This window comes from Canis lupus, chromosome 8, assembly GCF_011100685.1.
Source record: "Canis lupus familiaris isolate Mischka breed German Shepherd chromosome 8, alternate assembly UU_Cfam_GSD_1.0, whole genome shotgun sequence".
Classification (NCBI taxonomy): Eukaryota; Metazoa; Chordata; class Mammalia; order Carnivora; family Canidae; genus Canis; species Canis lupus.
Window position 1 is genome coordinate 45326654 of NC_049229.1, and position 27979 is coordinate 45354632.

Here is a 27979-nt window from a genome sequence, read left to right on the forward strand (position 1 = left end):
GCCCTGCAGTGCAAGGGGGGAGGGACAGGGCATGGAGGGCGGGCAGGGCCGGGAAGGGACGTTCCTGTACTTTCCGGGCCGTGCCGGGCGTTCCTGCAGTGCTTTTCCTTATGTCTTTTGTTTCTTCTGTTCTGTTCGTTTGCGGTCTGTGTTCTTTCTTTTCTTTTCTCTTTTCTTTTCTTTTCTCTTTTCTTTTCTCTTTTCTTTTCTTACAAACAAACAAACAAACAAACAAACAAACATAAAAACATGTGCTTGAGGTCTTTAGCAGGAAAATGAAGACCTGAAGAACCATTTGGACCTAAGGGTTTCTGTATTAGGTTTGGGTTTCTGTATTAGTTTGAAGAGTGGTGATTGTGGAAAAGAAACTAAAATGTATGAAGAGGCTAAAGTAAGATAATAGGCTTCATTTTATAAAGATTTGTTTGTACAGTTTCTTCTCAGCCTCGATTCCCTGTCTCTGGTGAATAGAATGTCCGTTGCCTCCAGGTGCAGAAACTTCATATGGGAGTTTTATCTCCTGTTTTCAGGAAAAGTGGGGAGGTCAGCGTGCCTTTCTTACCCTCGTGGTTTTTTAAGTCAAAAAAGTCAGTATACCAAATCTACATGCTTTGAGGTGTCATGTTTTAAACTCCTTTGATTGTTTATCATGAATTTCTTCATGGTAAATGATAGAACCAAAAAGTTGGATTCAGCATTGTCATAGAGGTTCTGTTTACCTGATTGTGCATACGGGCTCTGACTTACAGGAGCCATGGTGGGTGGGCAGGGCAGGCCATATTGGTAGGGTGAGTTTTCCATAAGATGTGTGGGTTACTTGTCTTCTGAGTGCAGATAAACTCTGTTATTAGTTATGTGGAACATTGTCCAGTGTCTCTAGTCCAAAGGATCACTGTGGGTGTTTCTCATGGCTTTAATCCAGGGGCTCATACTACCCATTGGGGCCTAAGGGTTTCTGTATTAGGTTTAGGTTTCTGTATTAGTTTGAAGAGTGGTGATTGTGGAGAAGGGACCGGGCAGGTGGCAGGTTCTTTAATTACCTGCCTTGCCATCCAAGGTGTATTTCTGCTGACACTTATTTGTTAGATTTTCCTAGAGTCTGCTAGAAACTTCATTTGGATGTCTATTCTCTTATTTCTAAGGGGTCTTTCAGCTCTGTTGTATTTCATTTTCAGTCTGCTTTCTATTTCTTAAAATTTGTCACCACTCTGACCTGCCAGTGCCATCTCTACTGGGATTTCCTGTAATTTCTGTGCATTTATTTGGATTTTATATTTCTTATGAAATTTGACTGAGATAGGAGGAAGGTCAAAAGGTAAATTTGTGAGTTATTAGCAGTTTTGAATCAGAAATCCTTAATTTTTATGCATTTTTGCCTTTCTCTTTCTCATGCTGCTTTCCCTCTGTCCCCTCTCTGTGGACGTAGACGCTTACTTTTGACATGTCTAATAACGTTCTTGGGCTTGGAAGGTTTTTGCCCTGTTATTCAGCCCAGGGAGTACTATTAGGGAAATGTAGAGCTCGGTAGCTCAACCTCGAGCAGAGGTTCAAAACTGGGATCCAGTACCATAGAAGCCATACCACCTTGTAGAATTATATCTTTAGCTTCCCCGACCCCCCTGAGAATTGTGGACAGTAGTATTATCTGCCCCTTAATGTTGCTGTAAACAGGTGGATGGGATAGACAGGGTCAAACACCTGCGATATAATACGTCCTGAAATACTGTTAGCTGAATTGGGAGGGTCAGCGGAATAAGTTCTGACTTTGACAGCCCTGCTATTGTGTGACTTTGCTGTTTTGCCTGACTTCCTTCCAGCTCTCCTTCCTCTTCCTCAGACCCCAAGTTAGAACTCCTGTTCCCCTGTTCTTGCAACATTTTGTCATACTGATACTGTGGTGCCCTTCTCGCAGCCTACTTCTGTTTTAGTTGGGAAGTGTCTTAGTCACCGGGTGTGGTCTTTTGGTGGGCTCAGGATGCCCTTGTTTTCATAGGTAAACTGAATTAAATTAAGGTGTTTCTTTCTTTGTATTGACCCAACCCTTTAAAATTCGTAGAGCGATTCTCATTTTGCCCAGTGTATCAGTCAAGACTCTGGAGAAACAGAACCAGTAGGAATACATACATAACACATATATGTGTGTATATATATATTATACATGTATATAAAATATATTTTCCCCCAGTTTGATTGAGAGATAATCAATATCCATCGCTGTGTAAGGTTAAGGCACACAGCATGGTGGTTGATTCACATATTTTGTGAAATGATTGCCATAATAGGTTAGCTGATGCCCATTTTCTCATGTAGATAATAGTAAAAAGAAAAGAAAGGGAAAAAAAGGTTTTCCTTGTGATGAGAACGCTTTGGATTTACTCTCTGAATAGCCTCCCTGAGTATTATACAGCGGTGTTATCTGTAGTCATCATGTTGTACATTTCATCCCTCCTACTTATGCATCTTGTAACAGGAATATTGGAAAATTGTACCTTTTGACCACCTCCTCCTTCCACCTTCTGCCTCTGATAACCACAAATATTTCTTTTTCTGTGAATTTGATTGTTTTGTTTTAGATTTTGCATATAAGTGAGATCATATAGTATTCGTCTTTGTCTTTCTCTGACTTCACTTGGCATAGAACCTTCAAAGTCCATCCATGTTATCGCATATGGTAGGATTTCTTTTATTTTATGGCTGAGTAATATTCCATTGTAAATGTGTACTGCAGTTAATCTATTCATCCTGAGAGGAATACTTAGGTTTATTTTAAAGAAGTGTCTCATGCATTTGTGGGGGCTACAGATCTGAAATTTGTAGGGCATCCTCCTGGCAGGCTGGAAAACTCATGCAGAAGTTAATGCTGATGGTTTGAGGAGTTCCTTCTTTTTAAGGGAACTTTAGTCTTTGAGATTAATGTCTTCAACTGATTGGATGAGGTCTTCCCACATTATCAGGGGTAATCTCTTTTACTTAAAGTCAAATGATTGTAGCTGTTAATCGCATCCACAAAATATCTTCAACACTTAAATTTGTGTTTGACTAAATAACTGAGCACTATCTAGCCAAGTTAACATGAAGCTGTTATACCTAGTGTTGGCTTAGCTTAGCCCGTGTAGAAAGACATTATGTGATCGGTTAAGTGTGCTATCAATAAATTTTAGGCCACCAGTGCTGATGTCATCAAACAGCCAATTGAATATTTATGCTTCAAGGTCTTAATGATTCTGTTTTTAGTGGCAGTAGAGCATGTATGGTGATGGTGAGGTCTGTGCATGTTTATACAAATTATCTGAGAAGGCTATTCACTCCCATTTTGAGTAGTTATAAATATGACATTTATGATTTGAGCCTGTTTCCTTCATACTTATTTTTAGTGAAAAGATCTGTATATTGGCTTAATTTCAAAAGAACCTGGTTATTTAGAATTCAGGCCAAATGCACAGTTGTTACTGTAGAGAGGAAAGCAAACATTGCCTTCTGATTACTTCTGATTATTCAGTGTTCTCTAAAGGAAAGAATAACAAATTCGTGTAGCAAAATTATGGCTTAATAAATTCAGTGACTGGTAGACTGATACACTTAGTGCATACCCTTGAGAATGAAAACTAATGGTTTCCCCGACATACTTCTAGTGTGTGCCACTGCACTTCGTTTTTTCTGTTACCCAGTGTAATTGCTTCTTACATAAGTAAAGATAGTTACCTCTGCTTAAAATAGAAATCTCCTCTATGGGCTGTGGAATTGCTCTTTTTAAAATAATGTTGTTAGAAAGCAAACAATGAATTAGAGGTGAACCAGGTAGAACTGTCACTTGTCTTTATGTGACTTGCAATTCGTTTTAAAGATCTTGCGCATACTCCTACCCGTATAAAAATATGGACCATAATAAGTCTTGAACTCTATAACAGCCAAAATCAAGAAAAATGTATCTTCAATGCCAATTTTAAATATGTAGCTTACGATTTTTCCACACTGTTAAAGTATGTTAACCTTAAGGTGTAAAGTAACTTTTGCTTTGAGGGTGGTTACTTAGGGGTGCAACTCACTTGAACCTCCCGGCCAGGTCTGCTTAGCAAATGGTGGGTGACTACAGTGTTGAGCACTATTAGAGGTTTAATGCTGCAATTCTGAACAGTTGTGTTAGTACAGATGTTATGTTTCTAAACTCATAGCATTGATTTGAAAAGTTACTTATTTTTAGAGAAAGTTAAACTGCTGTAATACATATTTTTAAATGAATCAGTAATCTAATTGGTATGAGCCTAAGAGAAGCAATCTCATCTGTCCTGGTAGCTGACTGACAGGATAACAGGGATTTTTTTCGTCTTTTCTTAAATATATAAACATATATTTTTTGAAAAACCACCATGTGGGTGATGCCTTCTCAAGTGTTTTAAAATATTTTTTAATTTTTATTTATTTATGATAGTCACAGAGAGAGAAAGAGAGGCAGAGACACAGGCAGAGAGAAGCAGGCTCCATGTACCGGGAGCCCGACGTGGGAATCGATCCTGGGTCTCCAGGATAGTGCCCTAGGCCAAAGGCAGGCGCCAAACCGCTGCGCCACCCAGGGATCCCTTCTCAAGTGTTTTAATTGCACTTTGGGAAATAAGTATATCCCTTTCCTTAAATAACAAACGAAATCTACAGTTTTTTGTTTTATTTAATCTAATGTTTGCCATGGGCTCAGTATTGTGTTCAGAGCTATAGAGAATTATCTTATTATCTCTTGGAGGACTTAATGGCCTATGTCTTCAAAACATTCACGATACCCAGCATAAAACTGTAGGAGGCTTTTAATGACTATTAAGTGGTATTGACCCAGCCTTTAGTGAGCTCGTAATCTAATTCTTTAAAATTTGTATGTAACTAATTCCTTATTGTACAAGTATTTAGGGAGATTGTCCCCTTGAATTTTTCCACATTAATGCATTTAGCATTAGGGTTCACTGATTTTGCTGCAAACAAAACCACATTTTTTTTTTTTCCTATTCTGCTGGAATTTGGGTGGCTTGCACTTTTCTGTGGTTAGGAGCAATTGTATTTGTCTCTGGGTGTCAGTTCTCCTGGTGACCATAAACTTAGGATAGTAATTGTTGGCCAGTAAAATGTACCTGTGCCTGACTGTTTTCCAAAGTGATTGCACCAATGTACAACTCCAACGGGAGAGTCTGAACATTTGCACTGCTCTACATCTGTGCCACACACTTCACATTGTCCAGCTCGTTAAATTTAGTCAGGTTTGTGGGTATGTAAATGTGCTTTTTATTTGTGTTTCCCTAATTACTAAAGATACTACCATTTTATGTATATAAGGACCTTTAATATTTTATGACTTTAGTCCATTTTTCTCTTGGATTGTCTCTTAAAAATTCATAAAGATACATTCTAGATAATGTTTTGTTAGTTATAGGTTTTCTAATTTGTGGTTTAGCCTTTTTTATGGTGAATTTTAATGGACAGAAGTTTTTTATTTTAATGTAGAATGAATTTATTTTTCTTTGTGGTTTTTCTTTTTCTTTTTTATGTTGCTAACCTATTCTGAAGCCATATAATATTCTTTTATTGTCTACTAAAAGTTTTACAATTCTGCCTTTTATATGCAAGTCTTTAGTTAAATTAGAATTGATTTTTCTATAGAGAATGGAATAGAGATTCAATTTAATTTTCTTCCACATGAATAAACACATGAGCAAGTACCATTTTTAAATAATTTAACCTTTCTGAATTCCTGCTGTGTTGGAGTTGAGTGTTGATAGGGCAAGTACCTCACTGATATCTTCTTCTTATGCAGTATCTTAGATTCTTCTTGAGCCTTTGAGTTTTCATGTAAACTTTATAATATATAATTACCTTGTTTTGTACCTTGAAAAGTTCTGTGGATATAGATGTAAGAGTGTGTGTGTGTGTGTGTGTGTGTGTGTGTAAGCGCATATACACGTATATTCCCTAGCTCAATCACTGTGAGAGTGTCTCACAGTACAATGTGAGATATGCAATGAACACATCTAGCCATTTGGATTTTGCTTTCTAAATACTACTTTCTAATCAAAGGAACCAGGACTCTTTGGCTCATTTCAGGGAAAGAAAGTACAAAATGAGACTGAAACATCTATTTTCAGAAAGTAAGGAAATGCTCAGAGAATGATGGGGTCATATAAATATGACCTAGAAGCCATCTTGAAGGGGTTTCCACTGGCCAAATCTGGGACAGGTTGGGCTACAAAATAAATAATGGTAGTAATGTATTATAAGAAAGAATAACAGTGTAGGCATACCTTGTTTCATTGAGTTTCACTTTATTTTTTTTTTTTTATTTTCAAAAACAACTTTATTCATGACACATATTAAAAAAAAATCCCACCCCCGAGTTTCACTTTATTGCAAATCACAGATAATTTTTTTTAATAAATTAAAGGTTTGTGGCAACCCGTTTGAGCTCCATTTTTCCAACAGCATTGGCTTACTTCATGTCACTCTGTCACATTTTGGAAGTTCTCACAATATTTCAAACTTTTTCATTATTATTATATTTGTTATGGTGATCTGTGATCAGTGATCTTTGTAATTGTAACTACTGTAATTGTTTTGGGCCTCATAAATCATACCCATATAAGATGATGAACTTACTTGATACATGTTGTGTGTGTTTTGACTGCTCCACTGACCAGCCTGTACCCATCACTTTCCCTATTCCCCGAGACACAACAATTTGATGTTAGACTGATTAATAACCTTGCAGTGGCCTCTAAGTGTTTCAGTGAAAGGAAGAGTGGCATCTCTCTCACTTTAAATAAAAAGCTAAAAGAGATTAAACTTAGTGAGGAAGGCATGTGGAAAGCCAAGATAGACCAAAAGCTAGGCCCCTTGTGCCAAAAAGCCAAGTTGTGACTGTAAAGGAAAAGTTCTTGAAGGAAATGAAAAGTGCTACTCCAGTGAACACATGAATGATAAGAAAATGAAACAGCCTTTTGCTGATATGGAGAAACTTTTAGTGGTCTGGAGAGAAGATCAAACCAGCCACAACATTCCCTTAAGCCAAAGCCTAATCCAGGGTACATCCCTAATTCTCTTCAATTCTATAAAGCCTGAGACAGGCGAGGAAGCTATAGAAGAAAAATCGGAAGCTAGCACATGCTGGTTCTTGAGGTTTAAGGAAAGAAGCCATCTCTCCATAACATCGAAGTGTAAGATTGAAGCAGCAAGTGCTGATGGAGAAGCTGCAGCGAGTTACCCAGAAGATCCTGCTAAGATCATTAATGAAGGTGGCTACAGATTTTCAGTGTACACTACACAGCCTTCTGTTGGAAGGAGATGCCATCTGGAACCTTCTTCATAGCTAGAGAGGAGAAGTCAACACCTGGCTTCAAAGCTTCAAAGACCAGGCTGGTGACTTTTCAGTGGAAGCTAGGGCTTGTGGACCATTCTAAAAATTCTAGGATCCTTCAGAATGATGCTAAATTTACTTTGCCCTTGTTCTCTAAATGGAACAACAATGCCTAGATGACAGCACATCTATTTACAATATGGTTTACAGAGTATTTTAAGCCCACTGTTGAAAACTGCTCAGAAAAAAAAAAAAAAGTTTCCTTTCAAAATATTGCTACTCATTTACAGTGAGTGCATCTGGTCACCCAAGAGCTCTGATGGAGAATGTACAAGGTTAAAGTTTTCATGCCTGCTAACACAACATCCATTGTATAGCCCATGGATCAAGGAGTAATTTCAATTTTCAAGTCTTACCATAAGAACCATAAGAAATATATTTACCATATACCTTATATACCATACCTTATATACCATAAGAAATATATTTCATAAGGCTATGGCTGCTACAGATAGTGATTCCTCTAATGGGCCTGGACAAAGTAAATTGAAAGCCTTCTAGAAAGGATTCACCATTCTAGATGCTATTAAGAACATTCATGATTCATGGGAAGAGGTCAAAATAGCAATATCAATTAACGGGTTTTAAAGAAGTACATTTTAACCCTCATGGATGACTTTGAGGGGTTCAAGACCTTGGTGGAGGATATAACTGTAGATGTGGTGGAAACGGCAAGAGAACTGGAATTAGAAGTGGAACTTGAAGATGGGACTGGGTTGCTGTGATCTCATGATAAAACTTTAATTGATGCTGCTCATGGATGAGCAGAGAAAGTGGTTTCATGACATGAGATCCACTTCTGGTGAAGATGCTATGAAGATTGTTGAAATGACAGCAGGGATTTAGAATATTACATAAACTTAGTTGATAAAGCAGTGCAGCATATGAGAGAGTTGACTCTGGTTTTGAAAGAAGTTCTGCTGTGTGTGAAATGCTATCAAACAGCTTCACAAGCTATTGAGAAATTGTTCGTTGAAAGGAGCAACCCATTGATGCAGCAATTTCATTGTTGTCTTATTTTAAGAAATTGCCACAGCTACCCTAACCTTCGCCATCCACCACCCTGATCAATAGGGAGCCATTAACATCAAGACTAGATCTTCATCAGTGAAAAGATTACAACTCAATAAAAACTCAAATGATGGTTAGCATTTTTCAATAAACGATTTTTAAGTTAACGTATGTATATTAGTTTTTTAAAGATATAATGCTATTGCACACTTAATAGACTATAGTGTAGTGTAAAAGTAACTTGTTTTTGCTGGGAAGCCAAAAAATTTATTTGACTTGGTTTATTGCAATATTAGCTTTCTTGTGGTGGTCTGGAACTGAGCCCACAGTTTCTCCAAGGCATACCTTTATCTTTCATTATCTGTTGAAATATATATATTAAAAAGCATAGTATCTCTGACTTGAGTCCAACACCGTAGAGTTCATTCTGGTCTTTCTACTTTCTTTGTTTTGTCTCTAAACTCGGAGTATGTAGTCAAGATAGTGGTCTCCAAAGAGTTAGGTTAGTTTCCCCCCCAGCATTTTCTTAAGTGTGGTTATGTTGTGCATTTATAATGCAGTCCATTTGTCACTGACTGTGTTTCATTTTGAATTATCCCCATGTACAGGTTGATTTTAATTATTTACTTTTCTTGATTTTGTGAAGTATTACAGTGTTTCTGGATTTCAAAACTAGACAAGAAAGGTATATTTGGAGACCTGTCACTCCCCTCTATTCCTTGTACTCCATTCCCACCCCCCAATTCCTATCCCGGTGGCTTTGTAATGTCTGCAGAATACAATTCCAACTTAGTATAATTAACAGGTTCCTCTGCTATCTCCGTCTTGGCTTGTCCTTGTCCACTATGTTCTGGCTGCTGAAAGTTTCTTGTTACTCCTCAGATATGACTGGCTGATTCCTGCCTTTGCATGTTCTCTCCCTCTGTTCTCCTCCCTCTTCTTACCTTGCTCATCTTTTGAAATTCAAAACTCGTTTTGGCTCTTACCCACTATGTATGGGAAGACTTCCTGTCCTCACCTTTTCTCCCCATCCTCCTCCTCCTCCTCCATAATTCTCTTCTGTTAATTTCTAGCTCCATCGCACTTATGAATACTGTGTAACTTATGACATTTAACTTAAATTATTGATGCATAGGCTTGTCAGCTTCTTTCTGACTGAACTCCTTAAAGACAGGAATTTTATCTTGAATTTCCAGCATCTAGGTCAGTTCCTTGCACATACCAGTTATGCAGTAAATGCAGGAGAGTAAATGGATTTCACTTTCTTTTGTTCAAGTTTTCTCTACTCCTTTGTTCTTTATTTCACTCATGATATAGACACCAAAAGGAGAATATGTATCCTTATGACATGCCCATGATCTTGTTGTCCATTGCATCTTTGTATTTTCTGCCTTTCCCAATATATTTATTTGGCCATAACCCTGGTAATTTAATAGGTTCCTCTGATCCCTGGAATGTTAAATATCTAATTAAATTTTAGACAAGGTATGAATGGTTAAGATGAAGTCAAGATATAGATACTGTTTGAAGTATGCAGATCTAGAAAGTCAAGACTATTTTATCTGTCACGTTTGCTTCCTCAACTTGAGAAGCTGGAAGAAATTGTTCTGAAAACAAATCAACACTATTTTATGAGCCCTAGTTAGCTTTTAAATTCATTATTTTTATCCAAAGGGCACATTCAGTGACCTTCCAAACTGTGTTTCTAAGCTGCTCACGGACTTATATTCTGTGTTTAGATTATTCAGCAGATGATATTAAAATGTGGGGCTTATTTCCACCAGTTTCGTCATCCACCATCTGTTAGTTTCCTCCTTCCCTCCGGATTGCATTCCCTTCCTGCCACTCCTGTGTGTTTTGTCTAATCACAGTTCATCTCCACAACCCAACCTGGAACTCAGAACAGAGGTTTGGTTGTCGGGCAGACATCACACGAGATAATGTGTGTGTGTGTGTGGTGGGGGGGGATGGCTTCAGGATCGTGCCTTGTGGGGGCTCAAGGCATCCTACTACTCAAAGTAGTTGATGTCCAGGGAGCCTGGGCTTTGAGAGAGTGTCCACTTACACTACTGGCTTGTATTCTTTTTTTTATTAAAAAAAATACTAAAAAAATTTTTTTTATTCAAGTGTAATACATATAAAGATAAGTAAATTGTATGTGAGCACTATGATAAATTTTCCCAAATTGAACATGATCACAAAAACCACCACTCATATCAGGGAGTCCAGTATTACTAACCCCACCAAAATTCCCTGTTCCACTCCTTTCTGATTTCTTCTTCTCCCTCTTCCCATCTCTAAGGTAACTTTATCCCAATTCACATAGGTCTACCTATTTTTGAACTTCATAAAATGGAAAATATAGTGTATTCTCTCGTATGTGGCTTCTTTGTTTCAATGTTGTTTTTGAGATTCATCTGTCGTCGTATTAGTTATAATTCATTTATATGTATTGTATGGCAGACCAATTACAGTGTGTGGTCTGGTTGCTTGTTTTTGTAAATAAAGTTTTATTAGTACACAGCCACACCCATTCATTTACATGTTGTCTATGTAAATGCACTCCAAATGCAAAGTTGAGTAGTTGCAACAGGGCACAGTGACTAGATGGTCTGAAAAAACAAAAATATTTACTGTTTGGCCCTTGCAGAGAAAGCATACTAACCTCTGTTATGTAATATTTTCTGTGTGAATAGTTGACAATTTATTTGTTACTGAATTTTGACTATTAAAATTAATGCTTGACTATTACTGTGTGTGTCCTGGGGGCTAGGCATGTGCATTCCTGGTAGGCATTTTCCTGGGAGTGGAATTGTTGGGCCACATTGTAAGTTTATGTTCTGCTTTATTAGATTCTTCAACTGTTTTCTAGTTTACCCTCCCACCAGCATTGTATGTATGAGAGTTGAATTGCTTACATCCTAAGACTTGGTATTGTCAGATTTCGGTCTTAGCCATCTTACTCAGAATGTAATTCCATCTCATTGTGGCTTTATTTTTTAGTAAACAAATGAATGAGGTTCAGGACCTGTTCATATGCTTATTGACCATTTGGGTATCTTGTTTAGGTGGCCTTTTTATAGAGTTCTTTATATATTCTAAACTAATTTTTTGATGGATCTATGTGTTGCGAGTATTTTCTTCTATTCTGAGACTTGCACCATTATTCTTTTAATGGTGTTTTCATTTCTATGAACCTGAAGATCATCAGAATATGTCACCCCAAAATATGCCACTTGGCACAAGGATTATTTTGAGTGAAGGAAATTGAGAAATAGCAGATGCAAGACGAGGTGTGTGTGTGTGTGTGTGTGTGTGGTATGTTGTGTCGTGTCGTGTGCCCCCCTCCCCCCCAGGCTTCCTGCCTGAAAATTGGGGCATAAATTTCCATTTATAAAGGTACATCCCATCTCTCTACCAGGAAGAGGAGAGCCATTCTTATCACTGGAGAAACTTGGGTCTACATGATCTTACTGAACAGTCCTATTTACCATTTTATTTCCTGGTCATCTTTCCACAATTTATCATTCTTAGGAGCTCCAGTCCCCCTTTCCTGTCTCATCACTTCTGCACAACGTATTGCCCCTTATTAAGGTAGTATTTAAGCCCCTGGGTCAAACTGCTTCTTTGCATTTTTTTCTTGTTTTCTATGATATCCCCATGGGTGTAAAAATATTAACATCAATGAAGAAACATGAACCTTTTCTTCTGTTAATTTGTCCTCGTCAGTTTAGTTAGCAGGCCCCTAGAAACTAAACATGAAAAGGTAGAGAAAAGGTTCTTTTCTTCCCTACAAACTACTGCCCACGATATTGTTGAACTTACTTTCACTGAAGAAGGTGAAATTAGACCTGGTATTTGTAGATATGTGGACAGAGCCTATCCTCAGCCCTGTCAAGGGACACTATCCCCAGGAAATATTATAGGAGAGATTGATTTGTATGTTTTTAAGTCCTTGTGATTTGCTACTTTGTTATTTGTCCTAAGGTCGGAATAGAGACAGAGTTCTCATCTTAGAATATTTATAACTTTTCCAGAGTCTTGGAGTAGTCTGGGTCCAGTAGTCTGGAGTATGTTTCTTTACTGTTCCATGGTATTCTGAATAGTCAAAGTTTTAATAAACATGCAGTACCGAATATTTGATAGGTGTATTTATTCTGAGACCTATTCTCTCATATCCCTGAGTTTAGAAATTTAGAAATCGAAGCTGATTTATCTAACTGTAATTTACAGTGATTTGAATAGGGTAGATATGTTTTCTAGGGGAGAGACTATATGATTTTTGAGGTCCATTGAATAATTCTGGTTTTGTTTCAGTTTTACAAATAGCGGTCCAGGGCAGTATTAGTTGATCAAAATATAATTAATTAAAATATATTTAGTTTGTTTGACAATAGATGCAGATGATGAACATGAAGGTATTCTAATACTATAGATGGTTTCACTAACTTTTTAAAAAAGATTTTATTTATTTATTTATTTATTTATTTATTTATTTATTTGAGAGAAAGGGGGAGATTGAGAGAGAGCAGGAGGTGGGACAGAGGGATAAGCAGACTCCCTGCTGAGCCCAGAGCCCTAAAAGGGGCTCCCATCCTGATCCTAGCACTCTGAGATATGCCCTGGGCTGAAGTCAGACGCTCAACCCAGAAAACAGGTGCCCCTGTTTTCTCAACTTCTAATTTTAATGCACCTGTCTACTTTCAAAAGGCTGGTTTGCCTCTTTCAGAAAAAAGATAAAACTTTTTTTTTGCAACTGTTTCTTTTAATGAAATCTCTTGTACACTTAGCTATTTTTTTCTGTATTTATTTATTTATTTATTTATTTATTTATTTATTTATTTATTTTTTCTGTTTTTAAAAACTTTTATATTTTTCTTTCTTTTCAGGTTATTCATTCTTCATATGGATGTTACTGTCTAAATTTCTGCAGCCATGGCACAAGAATATAGTAAGTGCTATACTATACTTTCTATGGCCTACCTGCTTTAAAATGTGTTGACTTTGTGTCTTTCTCATTGGAGCAGTGGAAATATAGAAACAAAGTTTTAAAAAATCTGCTTTTCTCAAAGGTATCAATTCATTTGTTCCTCTGCTTTTGGAGTCTATAGCTTATATATAAATTCATCATGATAGTGATTAATTTCACTTTCAGATAAACATGTTTGCTCAGGCTATTCCCAGTCAGTACCAGCAGAGCACACATTAGGGGCAGATCCTTATCATGCATCACATCGATCTTCCATATAGGAACTCCAGGGTAGGCCCTGGTTAGGGTCAGTCCCATCCCTGCTTTGTCCACAGTTGACTCATCATGGATAAAGTGTCAGCCAGTGTTGGGTGCTACCTGGACAGAAGGATAATTCAGGAATGGTCCAGTAATCCTGTCCTAGCCAGTGAGACTCCAAGGCAGGTTTGCCAGGAACTTCTGGCAGAAGTCTTCTCATACTTGAAACAGGGCTACAAGAAGAGCCTGCCTCTCTTTCTCTTCTGGATGTTGTTATGTGCTGGCACAAGATGTGCTGTGGCTGCAGCCTGAGCAAGAAGCCACACAGGGCGGAGGACAGAGAAGCAAGCCCTGAGGCCTCCCGAAGTCCAAGCATTTGAGCCAATGCATTTCCTTTAGTTTAAGCCAGTTTACATTGGGAGCCAAAACATCCTAAGTGATTCACTTAATCTCCATTTTATTTTTAGTAATCCATTAGTTTCTCCCTGGGGAATGTGGGAGTAATTGCAAAGCAAGGCAAAATAATACCGTTAAATTAAACTGGCAGGGGATGCCGGTGTTGACTGGCACCCTCTTCCCTCTTAACAGTTAACTGGTATAGTGATTTGGTATTCAAAGACAGGCGAATAAAATATATTGCTTTCACTCTCTCTCTTTTCCCTCCGGAAGGTTTTGCCTTTTAATCAATCCACTTGAGCTGTGAACTATGCAAAGGGTCTTGGCCTCCCTGTGTGAGAGCCAGCTCCTTGTAGGGATGTATATTTGGCAGTATGGACCTGTTCTTTCTGTTTCCTTAGAGTACTCTGTGCCCAAACTTCTGATGCCTTGTTTGCTTTGGTTCTTCAAAAATTAACATGAATATTTCAAATATAAAAACAATGGTATAAGGAATAATACAAATACCCAATATGTACTCTTCCTACAATACACTGGAGAAAACGAATGTTTTCTAATTCTGTGTGGAACAAGTAAAAGTCCGGGGTAATGCCCCCTAACAGCAGCGCCTTTTTCTCCCTCCAAGGAAGCACTCTTTTGATTTTATTCTTTATTTTTCCCTTGCGTTTGTCTGTGCTTTTATCACATTGGTGCAGTATGATTTTCTGTCCGCTTTTTAACCTCAGGTAAATGTGGGTACTCTATGTATTTGATTTATTTATTTATTTTTAATTTATTTTTTATTGGTGTTCATGTATTTGATTTAAAATCTTTAAAATCACAAAGGAGTTGAGGATAAATTCAGGATCATGAAAAGAGGCTATGAATTTGTTTGAGACACTAGATATCCCAGTGATTCTATAGTAAATGTGTTAGACTTTAAATTGTTGAGTTTAATCAGCTTGTGGACAGCTTTTAATCTTATTCTTTAAACCGGTGTCTGGTCTTTTATGGGATCAATTGTGTCGTCATGGGGCTTTTCAGGGTGTGGGGGCTGCTTTTTTATTTAAATAGCTTGATTCACCCTCTGCTCAGAATGCATGCTTTTGGCAGACTTGGGTAAATGTGCATTTTCCTGCCATTACAACTTCAAAATTTATTTTTGTGCCTTCCAAATTGTCCATTCATATTTGTGGCAGTAGTTCCAGCAGAGGCATCCCATCCCCTCCTGTGAACAGGTTGGGAAACATGGTACTTTGAAACACAGTACCTCAGTCCCTGGCACCATGTCATTACTTCCTTTTATGTCCAACTTGAGTCTTGGAGATCATTTTGTATCATTCTTACCTGAAATGGATCTTAGGTCATTTAATTTCTACAATCAAATAACTGTTCTGTTGCTCTTGGAGGATTCCTATTACCCTTTGTTCTTGTTTGGGATGTGGCCTCCACAGAACTGAATAGTCATTTCCATTCAGCGATCATTAATCCTTTCAACTTGGGGACATAATTACTGATAAGAGTGTCAGAGAAAGATTTATGACAATCGGAAGAGAATTTCTTTCTTTTTTTCCCCAGGATGTTATTTTTATTTAAATGTTTGATGTGGTGGGGGGGGGGAGTAAGCTCAAAAAATATTTTTTCCTTCATTCATATAGTATACACGTTACAGGAAAGGAAACAGTAATATCTTCTGTTGATATAAAATTGGAGATTTTTGGACTGTGTGCATATACATTTTTTTGTTAAAAAATGGGTCCTCCTTTTAATTTTATTTAAATGTAAGTATCTTTAGCTTTTTTTTCTCCAATGTGGATCCAGGATCTTAAATTAAAATGTTGCCAGTGTGAAAAGATAGCCATCAGTGGAAACACCCAATCATTGAGGCCCTCTTGAAAAGAGCTACTCTCTCATTGGAAGATGATCAGAATTTAAGATAGCACGCCATGTTGTACATCAGGCCAAATATAAATACAAGAAATGCAAGACATTTAAATTGTAATCCCATAGCATGTTTTATGTGCATTTTTTATTCAAAATTTAGTGTTATAGTTGCTTTTTGATGGAATAAGCCTATTGAAATTATTCTTTGAGAAATCAGTCCTGTGAATTGATGTTTTTGTTTTGTGTGTGTATGTGTATGTGTAATGATACCTTCTTATTTATTTTTTTATATAAAGGGTTTGTAGACTTGGCTGGATTTTATACCTCATAATGAAATGGTGCCTTTGTGGGGGATGGTCCATGGGTCTGAGAGAACTGGTAGACAGTGACTCAGACCTGTAATTAGGTCTTGCTCTCCGCACCCTTGTTGACTTGAAAGCACTGGCCATAGACCATTTAGTCTGGGAAAGCGATACATGAATCATCTAAATTGGCACAAATTATCTGGAATGCTACTAAGTGTTTTCTATTCTTTATTCTGATTGAGGGAATAAGAGAGGGAGATTTCTTCTTTGAGTTGGAAAGTATTCTAGATGATACATATACATTTGTGGAAGCAGATGTCTTTAGTTAGAATGGAAAGCAATTGAATATTTGACATTGGTAAAAACAATTTTGATTTTGTGGGTTGGTTTTAGAAGATTCCTCCAAGCTCTGTATCCTTACCTTTGTGAAGAAGGTTGTGAACTGTTGCCTGTCTCTCTTTCAGGAAGAGGAGTCCAGGGGCTGTCTTGCTGTCTGTACCCTTAGCTTAACCGCCATACCACAATTGGGGTTATGGGGAAATTCTAGAAGTTGATATTGTATTTATTTTGCTTCCTCTTAACTTGCCACTCATCAATGTCTCTCATATTTAGGATAGAATTTTGTTATCCCTTTCTTCTCTTTCTCAGAATGAAGGGTCAACAGCCTTGTTGAGACCAGTTAGGTACCTGGCAATGAAGCTGATGAAAATTTTTTATCTTCACTAAATAAGTGTACTTTGTTTCAACTTGTTTTGTAGCAAAAACTTAAAAAAAAAATCATATTCATTCTAAAGTAGCAACATTTACAAGTCATTTAGGTTAAAGATAAAATGAAGAATTTATATAGAAAGTAAGCCTTTTGGGGTGCCTAGGTGGTTCAGTCAGTGGAGTATCTGCCTTCACCTCAGGTCATGATCTCCAGGTCCTGAGATTGAGCACCCTGCTTAGCGGTAAGTCTGCTTCTCCCTCTGCACCCCATTCCCCCCGACCGCCCTGCACCAGCTCATGCTCTCTCTGAAATGAATAAATAAAATCTTAAAAAAAAAAGAAAGGCTTTTAATTTTTTTTTTCTTTTGGGTATTCTCTGATGGTGCATTAGGGGTTTTGCCCAGTGTTTACTATCCTACTAATGTCTGCTCTAAAGAGAAAGACAAGCAGATTTATCTAATCCATAGCAAAAAGACCAGATTTTCAACTTGTAATGTCACTTGACCTTTTGATACATAGATAAATCTTTATTTTCATTTTGGAATATATGTGAGTGGGCATCTCATAGGAATGCATCTTTTGACAGGAAATAGAAGAAAGCCATTGCTCACCGTGTAATTTTGTATTCTGCAGGCATAACTACTGTTTTGTGTCTGTGGGTATATGTGCACAAGCATGTGAGGTTGTTTTTGTTTATCTAGGGCATAGCTCTTTGTTAGACATTGCCACATTCATTTTGGTTGTTGAAAATCAGGTGTTCAAATTAGAAAATTATTATTAGCACTTATGCTGAATTAAGCTAATAGATTTTAGAGTAAGTTTCTAAGAAACTGTGAAATAACTCATGAATACCCTTGACAAAATTCTGAATTATGTGGTTAGTTAAGCTTTTTTCCCTAATACGTCACAAAGACCTTCATATTCACAATTTAAGTTATGTTTATGAAGGATGCCCGTTCATGAAGAGCTGTGATCCTTGTTTGTCACGAGGACTTGTTTAGTACCCAATTAACCTTTCACTTAATCTCTTTCTGCAATTAGGAGCCAAGAGACCATGCCTCAGTACCAAATACAAATCACCCAACCTTACAACCCTTAGTTTGCATATTGTGTAAATAATTGGGTCATTAGCCAATACCTAAACAGAGGGGCATGAAAGGTATATCTCTAGTTAGAATTTAACATCGCTTTATGGTTTCCAGATTAGTTTCTATAAATTATTTCTTCCATGGTTGTCCATACCTCTGTTTAATGGGTGCAGTGAATTGTTAAACCTCAGTCATGAATTCCAAAGTTCTTAATGAGCGTTAAAGTACCTACAGGAGTTTAATGTTTGATTCTGTCCTATCCCCTCAGGAGCAAATACCTTCTGACTTTGTGCAAATGAAGTCTCAGTTTTCTGAGTGAATGCTAATCCTCGATGAAAATTTCCCATCTCTCTCTTTTTTTAAAGTTCTCAAATCAATTAAATAAAATTAGTCTGGTCTGTAGGGTTAGGTGCGCCTTCTGTAATCTGGAGAGCTCTGCTAAACTGTGTGTGAAGGTAGACCAGCTGTCTCTTTCTGTCTGGCTATTTTACCCCATCCCTAAAATTTGATAATGTACCCCCTCTACCCACCTTCATTGAGGTACTAGTCGATTGCTATACTCTGCAAATGTTTAGAGTTTATTGGTTGTAAAGATTTAGTCCAAGGCCAAGCATTAGTTGCTGGCATAACTTGATCCTTCAATTGTATTTTGATGATCATTTTGAATACCATCCATTCAGTTGTATTTATTCAAAGCATCAAGACAGTCTCATTTAACACTGAGCATATTTAAAAAATAACTTTAATACATGCTTATGGAAATGTAAAGACAGATAAACATAAAGATGAAAGTGAGAACTGTGTATAATTGTACTATCTATAAGTAGATGTTACTAACATTGGTGAATCGTGTGTTCTCACAGGACACAGATCCTATCACTAAAACCGATAAATCTCTCACACCACTTATTAATAAAGGACTGATGGGAAGTTGTGACACCCAGAAACCCTTCAGCACCTCTATCTGGTACGTGTTCAGCCTAATATCATCTAAACTACTGCCAGTGTTTATTTCCACGGGTAGTGACCACTTCCTCACAGGGTGAAGCTGGACTGTGGCCCGTACTGGTTTCTTTTGTTAACATCCATTTTTAGGGAGAGATTTTCATGGGTAGGGCGTATTTCTTGTTTAAGTGAAGGAGTATTGTGAAATAAGCTGCTATATAGAAAGAGTAGAAGAGTAGTATACTTTTAAAAGAAAGACGTTTTGTTGATAGGAGAGAAAAGTCAAGCGGCCGAAGGCTGTGTGTGCTGATTCTTCAGGGATCACTGAAAGGCAGAGTCTCTCGTGGGCTGGCTGTTTTTGAATCCAGCGTATCTGGCCCCTGGCACGTCCTCTCTGATGTCCCTCTTCTCCCTGCTCCCCTCCCTGTCCTGTAGCACCTTCACACGACTTAGCAGCACAACAGGGCAAAGCTGTGGAGCTCTGTTCTGCATTGACTCAGACCTCTCCTTATCCCACTCCGTGCTTTAGTTTACGATAACTTGGGTTATTGTCTGGTTTTCCAGACATCACACCACAAAAACTCAAACAACAGACATCTCCCTGGATCTGAAAGTATTTGTCCTTTGTGGTGGTGTGACAGTTTCTGAGCATTTGTTTGCTGGCCTCCTTCTCTGAGGCCCAAAATAACTTGGTATGCCACAGCCCTCTCAGCTTCCAATGGGATGCTTTTAAGTGGCCTTAAGTGAGGCATTCTCCATGAGCAGGGATGCACTCCAGCCGGTTGGCCAGTAATGACCCCCACAGTTTCTGGTCCTGAAGCCATTGTGGTGTAAACAGAACAAATGAGAAGAGCTCTGGCCTTTGTCCTCTCCTCCAAGGAAAGAGAGTAAAAGTCGCTTTAAAGGAAGTCTGCATTTTGTGGTATCATTCAGTTTTGGCGCAGTCTCTTTAAATTTTAGCCTGGAATTCTTTGGGAGGCTCCTCCTCTGGAAGTGGATGAGGATTTTTAAAAGAGTGTTAATGCTGAAGCTGTGAACATTAGCAAGAACATTCTTTGTTACACAGCTGCAGCTTACTGATTTCACGTTTGCCATTGCAGTGCCTTCCATTGAGAGGCCACGGAATTATATTAGGCAAAAAAGGTCAGCTTTTACATTACTTGATAAGATTGTATTATTGAAAAACACTTCAACTTAGGTTCATTGGTGTCACAATGTGTTTTTAGTTTTTTTGTTTGTTTTGTTTTTAGTTTTAAGCACAAAATTGAGATCTTTGTATTTTAATGGTTGAAGAAAGCAAATTTTAAGTTTTTAAAAGTTATTAATAAATAATAATCCTATCTTTTCTACCTGTTCTACCTGTGGAACATTTAGATATTACACGATGATGTTCAGTAGTTGTGAACCATTGTCTTTTTTTTTTTCTTTAAGATTTTATTTATTTATTCATGAGAGACAGAGAGAGAGAGAGAGAGGCAGAGACACAGGCAGAGGGAGAAACAGGCTCCATGCAGGGAGCCTGACCTGGGACTCGATCCCGGGTCTCCAGGATCACACCTGGACTAAAGGTGGCGCTAAACTGCTGAGCCACCCGGGCTGCCCTAAACCATTGTCTTTTTATCCACAACGTTGGGATTGTGTATCAGTTGGATAGCACGAATTAGATTGATTTCAGGCAACTCTTCTCAGCCCTGGTCCTAATGCCATAAGTAAAGAACCCTCTCCATTTGTTTCTTTGCTACTTGTACTCTTAACAAGTTATAAGACTGTCAGTGGGTTCCTAATTTTATTAAGTTTACTACTCCACACCAAGACAGCTTGATGGGTTTTTTGTTTTTAGGTATGATTCCAATGTAATCCCTTTTTGGAAAGGATTTGGAGAAGTCATTTTTAGTGGGTCTCCCAGTCCCCTTGTTCCTTAGAGTGGACTACCTTTTTTCTTCTCTGTTTCCATTTGTTTCTCCTATTCAGATGAGATGGAGACATGGAAATGGATATGGGGTTGGGGGAGATGTATAGGTAGATAGGTTTGACTTATTTATTTTTTTTAAGATTTTATTTATTTAATAGAGAGCAAATGAGAGGGAGAGAGAATCTGAAGCAGACTCTGCACTGAGCACAAAGCCTGATGTTGGGGCTTGATCCCACAACCATGAGATCATGACCTCAGCTGAAACCAAGAGTTGGACGCTTAACTGATTGAGTCCCTTGGCACCCCGGGTTGACTTTTTCTAAGTGGAGAATGAGAATAAACTAGAGTTCAGTAAGGAATAAAGTGATGGACCTGATCTGGGGAAAAAAATTAGGGTAAAGAGTTTGGGTGAGGAATTTGTAGTCTAAAGAGTAAAACACCAAAGAGAAATTGCTAACTCTGCCATTATTCTGTCAACTGTTTTTTTCTCTTGACTTCACTTGCACTGAGTAGTCGTTATTTGCTGACCAAGGTCTGAAGACAGCTTTTGAGCAATAGTTAACTTGTCAGTGGTTTTTTTTCTTTTCTTTCTCCATAGTAGATGCTCAGTTAATAGAATGTTTGATTAGCTTGCTCACTTAACAGCAGGGGAAAAAAAAAAAAAACAAAAACTAGTCCTTAAAATAGCCATTCTAAATTGCTACTAGGTGAGTTCCTCCTTCATTAATTCTCTGAGGAGGCTAGAAAATAAGTGGACCACTTTTTAAAAAAAAATTGGATCTTCTTCCCTACTGTTATACACTGAGATCTCCCCCCTCCCCTCCTGCCGGGAACGAAAAATGTGAGAAGTTATTCAGGTTTCAAGGTAAGAGGGTGCATTGTTGTCTAACTCCCAGAGAAGTGATTTCCAACCATTCTTATATTTCATTGTCCTCTGTAAATTGGATGAATTACAATTTTGTTCTGAAATTTTGTCACATCCTTTGAGATTCTTGGAATCCCTTAGAGGTAGAGGGGAAGCCACATCTCAGAATTGCTGTATTAGGGATAATCCCTTGGCCAGAAGGCAGTTAATCTGTCAGGTCTGGAGGAATGGGATCTGGAAGCTAGAGTGTTTCTCTTCTGCCTTTTCTAGTTTGCTGCCTCAGATCTCTGTCCTTATCACCACATCTTTAAACCTCAATGTTAAGTTTACTTTCTTCCTAATGTTACAAAATAGAGGTAAGGTCATGGCACTTCTTGGAGGAGTTTGTATGTGTTTTTTGCTATTTCTGGATGCAAAAGGCAAAGTCGGCCCATTCTTCTAGGTTTTAAATGCTTGAAAAACAGATGAAGGCGAAAGAAGGAAAGAAAGTCTGATTTCTTAAGTAGTTACTGTCTTTGTTTTGCAGACTTTTTTTTTTTTTTGGTCATGATTATTGAATGTAGACTGACTATTGAATGTCCACTGACTACAGTTATGAAGTGTTTCAAATCTGGGAGAACACCATGATCTGTAAAATGGTTTCTTAGTTACTTTTTCTCAGCTGTTTTTCAGCACAAGAGAAGATGCAATTATTTCAGTTTTGTTAGTTGTTTTCCTCTGGAGGCAGAGGAGAACATTGTTTTTCTGTGACTTTCCTAAGGCCATGTGGTCTGTTTGATGCTGGATGTTCCCTGTAGTCCTGCATAGATTTGGCCCATTTTTCCAAAGGAGATAATGAATACAAAAATGCTCTCCTAGTAAACTGTAAAGTATAATAAATAGTTATAACTGTTATTCTGTGCTAGAGTTGGTGACCATAAATATTCTGTTCAGTTCGTGACCTTCTGTCCAAGAATGGCTACTTTTGACAGTCCTCTTTCCAGGGAATAGCTAGTTCTTGATTACACCATTTTTTATCGGCCTGGACCTTTTGCAGAAGAAAATGATTTGCATATTGAACAAATGTTGTAGTGTACATTGCATTAACATGAGTTTCTGATATTTCACAATATTTACAAACACAGGAGTCACTGCCCTTCATATACGGCAGTAATTGTCTGTTGGCAATGACCATGAAGTTCCTGGCCATGTGAAAAATTATTTCAGAGTCTCAATCTCCTTGTTCAGCAGGGGGACTGGACTGCTTCTCTGGCAGTTGGACATGTTGCCTTTGTGGAGCTTTTGTATAGCATATTGCTTTTTGTTTGGGCTTAACTCTTTGCCCTCAGGCTTTTCAGTGGTACATATCTATGCGAAAGACTATGCTGACTTAGAGATGGGTAACCTGGTCTACTAAAAGTATAACTTGTAAGGAAAATAAAGAGGGGGCAAAAGATGCTTGCTCTCTCTCCCAGAGGAACCACAAACCAGAACCGTTCTTGTCTGTTTTAAGTCCTAAGCCCCAGTAGGTGAAGAGACGCTGCTTGTGCAGATACTGTTTGAACAGGTGCCTTCTTCAGTGGGACAACGCCATGTGACACTTGCAAGCAGTACTAAAAGTGCTTCTGCATTGGCAGCAACCACCTCATCAGAAATGCTTCCTTGGGTTTCATAGTGAACCTGTGCTGACTTTCTGGGAGCTCTAAAAATACTGTCTTGTGGGGGATTTGACATTCACAGTAGCTGGCCGATAGTTTACATCGACAAGCCTCGTGGAATTATTTCCAGACGCTGATCGCTGGCTTATCCGAGGCTTGTTTCACTGAAGGGAGGAGATGGGCTGATTGATGATTGCGTGTATTCTAAGACTGCCTGATTAGAAGGACATTTCTGAGCATGTCACTGTATGTTCTTTCCTTTCCAGTATACAGATCTTCCTCAGCTTAGGAGGGGTTCCATTCCAGTAAACCTATCCTAAGTTGAAAATAGTCTAAGTCAAAAATGCATTTAATATACCTAACCTACTGAACATCAGAACTCAACCTAGCTAGCCTACCTTAAACGTGCTTAGAACATTTACATTAGCCTAAAGTTGGGCAAAATCATCCAACATAAAGCCTATCTTACAATAAAGTGTTTAATATCTTGTGTAATTTGCTGAACACTGTACTGAGAGTGAAAAAAAGAATGATCATATGGGTACAGAATGGTTGTCAGTGTACTGGCTGTTTACCTTTATGACCGCACGACTGACTGGGAGCTGCAGCTGGCTGCTGCTGCCCAGGAACGTGAGAGAAGATCTTAACATATCACTAGCCCAGGAAAAGATAAAAATTCCAAGTATGCTTTCTCTTCTTGCTTTTGCACTATTGTAAAGTAAAAAAGTCGTTAAGTTGAAGCATCATAAGTTGGGGACCGTCTGTATATTGAAATTACAATGTATGAAAGGCTGTGATAAAGTTGATTCATAGAATTTGTTTTTAGGCGTTTTGGGTTTTTTAAAGCACAGTATTATAGCTGGCTAACAAAGTTTTCAGTTATCTTGGAAGTGATGTCTTGGCTAAATAAGAAAAAGAAGAATAAAATAGCAGTGGAAACCATTGATTCATCCTGATGAAAACATTTTAAACTCTTGTTAGTATAGAAGTCTCTTCTCTTTGGAGGGCACCTGGGTGCCTCAGTGGTTGAGCGTCTGCCATAGGCTCAGGTCATGATCATGGGGTCCGGGGATCAAGTTCCAAATCAAGCTCCTCGCAGGGAGCCTGCTTCTCCCTCTGCCTATGTTTCTGTGCCTCTCTCTGTGTATCTCTCATGAATAAATAAAATCTTTAAAAAAAAAAAGGTCTCTTTCAAATGAGAGATGATATTTAAACTTAATTATTGGGGCATTTTATTTTATTTTATTATTTTATTTATTTATTTATTTATTTATTTATTTTTTTATTGGAGCATTTTAAATTGGAATTAGGGTGAGATCAAGAGCGCTCAAACACAGAGAAAACCAAGTGTAAGTTGTAACTTCCGCAGCAACAGACTTGTTTATGCTACAAGGAAGCAATTTCTTGTCTCCACCTCTGGTACATATATATAATTCACTACCCCATATGAGGTGAATTAGCTCTTTTATTGGGCCATTTGTTAAATGTTAAGTTCCATCTATTGGTGAATAAATCAACCTAGTGAGCATGTTCCATATTGAGAATGTTTGTCTAACCTGAGGATTCTCACGTTTATTACTCTGTGATATCTCCGTTTTAAGGATAAGTAAATACAGGCCTAACTGCATAGTTATTTGTTAAAAGTAGCAAACAAGTCACTTGAAGGGCAGGAAACAGATGGATCCTTGCATACTTCTTCCTCTGAAAGATAATCCATGTTGACACAATGCATGCTTCATTCCAACAAGAGAGATTTCAGCCCTTTGCCAGATACTGTCTCATTATCTTGGGCGGGTAGTATGGCTGCTGCGCATGGTACCTAGAGGTCCTCCTCTTCATACCTCTCCCATCGAATGGCACAGAAGAGCTCTGCATACCTGGGGACTGACTGCTGGGGTAGGAGACGTGGAGGAGACAAAGGCAGCTCCTTCATCCTGCCCATCCCATGGTTCTCTTGCCTTCCAGATATTGATCCTCTCCCTGCACATCCCAGCTCTGCCTATGAACTCCATGATGGATCTTCCTACGTGTCTCAGGCCTCTCACCCTCTCTGGTTTCCAGTGCTGGGAAGACAAGCGTGGGGGAGGGGATGTTTACATCATCACTCCTTTATGCCTGTCGTCTTCCAAGATTTGTTTTGTTTTGTTTTTTGAGACATAATATATATGCAATAAGATGCATAGACCTTAAGTGTTAAGATTTAGGTTTTGTCTGTTGGCAGTTATGAATAAGGCTGCTGTAATTATGAAGTCATTTTCTGGGCATATATTTTCCTTTCTTTTGGGTAAATACCTGTGGGTAGAATTGTTAGTTCATGGAGTAGATGTATGTTTTGCTGTATAAGAAACTACCAACTTGTTTTTCCAAAGTGGTTGGGCCATTTTACACCAGCAGTTTATGACGTTCTAGTTGCTCCACATTCTTAATCAGCATTTGGTATTGTCAGGTTCTGTTTAGTTTTGTTTCTCATTTTAGCCATTTCTGGTGGACTAAGTGTGAAACAGTATCTCATTGTGATTTTAGTTTTTTCCTGAAGTCTAATAGTTTTGGGGATCTTTTCATGTGCTTCTTGGACGTTTATATATTTTTTTCAGAGTATCTTTTTTTCATGTCTTGACAGTTTTTCTAAATTATTTTTGAATTATCTTTTAACTCCATTTGTAAGATTTTAAATATATATTAAAATACCTATTATGTATATTTAAGTAATAAAGTTACATACAAACACACACACACACTTATGGTGCCTCTTTAGAAGAAGGCTCTGTTTGAAATTTAATTTATCATTTTTCATGATCATTGCTTTACTGTGTGTTATTTGAGAAATCCTTGCTTCTCCAATATTGGGAATATATTTTTCCTATATTTACTTAAAGATGCTTTAGGGTTTTATCTTTTGCATTTAGCTTGATAATCTAACCTTAATCTTTTTGGTATGTGAAATAAGGTGATTGTTGAGGTGAACCCCCCCATATGTATATCTAGTACCATTTATTAAAAGACATTTCTATTAACTGAGCTGGTCTTTTGTTGAAAATCAATTGCGCATATATGGGTGAGTCTATTCTTGGGCACTCTTCTGTTTCACGGGTCTGTTGTCTGTTCTTATGCCAGTTACACATTGTCTTGGTAACTTTATAATAAGTTTTGAAATTAAATAATGAAATCTTCCAAATTTGTTTCTTATTTTTATAGTTGTTTTGACTATTATAGATTCTTTGCATTTTGAAGTAACTTTAGAGTCAGCTTGGCTTTTTTTTCCCCCATAAAGCTTTCTAGATTTTTTTCCTTTCCTTTTTTTTTAAGGTAATCTCTACACTCAAAATGGTGCTCAAACTCACAGCCCCAAGATCAAGAGTTGTATGCTCTACCCATTAAGCCAGCCAGGTGCCCCTAGAGCTTGTTGGTTTGTGTATGTGTGTGTGTGTGTGTGTGTTTAATTCATGAGAGACAGAGAAAGAGAGACAGAGAGACAGAGGCAGAAGGAGAAGCAGGCTCCTCGCAGGGAGCCTGATGTGGGACTCGATCCTGGAATAATGCCCTGAGCCAAAGGCAGACACTCAACCACTGAGCCACCCAGGCATCCCAGAGCTTGCTAGGTTTTGACTGGGATTTCATAGAGCCTAATTTTCAATTTGTGGAGAATAGACATTTTGGTAATACTAAGTCTTTCATCCACAGACCTCTCCATTTAATTTCTCTGAGCAACATTTTGTAGTTTTTAATATAGAGGCTTCTCACATATTCCATTAAGTATTATGTTTCTATAAATGATGTTTTAAAATTTTATTTCCAATTTTTCACTTGCTGCTTGTATATTGACTAGCAAAACTCCTACGTTCTCTTGCTGGTTCTAATATTGAGTGCGTGTATACTTTATAGGCTTATTGACATACATGATCATGATAGATGTCTGTGAATCGTGACAGTTTTACTTCATCCTTTCCCATCTTTAAATCTTTTTAAAGATTTATATCTTTTGAAAAGATTTGCTTATCCTGGCCTTACTGAACTAGCTAAAACTTTCAGCATAAGGCTAACTAGTGGTAAGAATGGAATCCTTGCTTTATTTGTGATCTCAGGAAAAAAGTTTTCAGTGTTTCCCTCTCAGTTTATACCTAAATTTTTTACACAGTGGCTGAGCCCTATAATTCTTGATCTCCTTATTTCCAGGAATGGAGTTCTCAATCTTCATGTTCCTGTTCTTTCCTTTGTGCATTTGTGCTACATTACCCTCGTTCTTCTCTTTGTTTTCTGCCTCATTTCCCCAGAAGTGACTCTATTTCTCTTCCTCCTCCTCATCCTCCTTCTTTATTCTTCTATCTCTGTCCCCCTCATCTTCCTTCTTTATTCTTCTATCTCTGTGAAAATAGCTTCTTTTCTTTTACTGGTTTTTCTTCTCATTCGTTTATTCTTCCATCAAATGTTTATTGAGCAGGTACAGTGTGGCTGACTATGCTGGTGTCTGGGCCTATGTAGGTTGATGAGACCTGGTCTCTGCTCCCAAAGAGGAGCACGGGAAGTGCTTCAAAAGAATGAATGGCTCCTTGGAATCCCTTGGCAGAGGTGAACATCTCACCTGGTCTGGGGGCCAGAGAGGCCTCCTGGGGGGGCGGGGGGGAGACTGTACTGTTC

The 27979-nt window shown here is 38.0% G+C and overlaps 1 protein-coding gene across 17 annotated transcripts in view; it reads left to right on the forward strand.

Moving 5' to 3' along the window:
• SIPA1L1 (signal induced proliferation associated 1 like 1) overlaps positions 1-27979 on the forward strand; it is a 375245-nt gene that overhangs the window by 163765 nt on the left and 183501 nt on the right. For 16 of the 17 annotated variants that reach the window (XM_038545124.1, XM_038545128.1, XM_038545122.1 and 13 more), the window contains one exon: positions 13288-13349. The gene's annotated coding sequence lies outside the window, so the exon portion shown is untranslated. Of the gene's footprint in view, positions 1-13287; positions 13350-18848; positions 18953-27979 lie in introns of all 17 variants that reach the window. The other variant, XM_038545132.1, reaches the window with a different exon arrangement.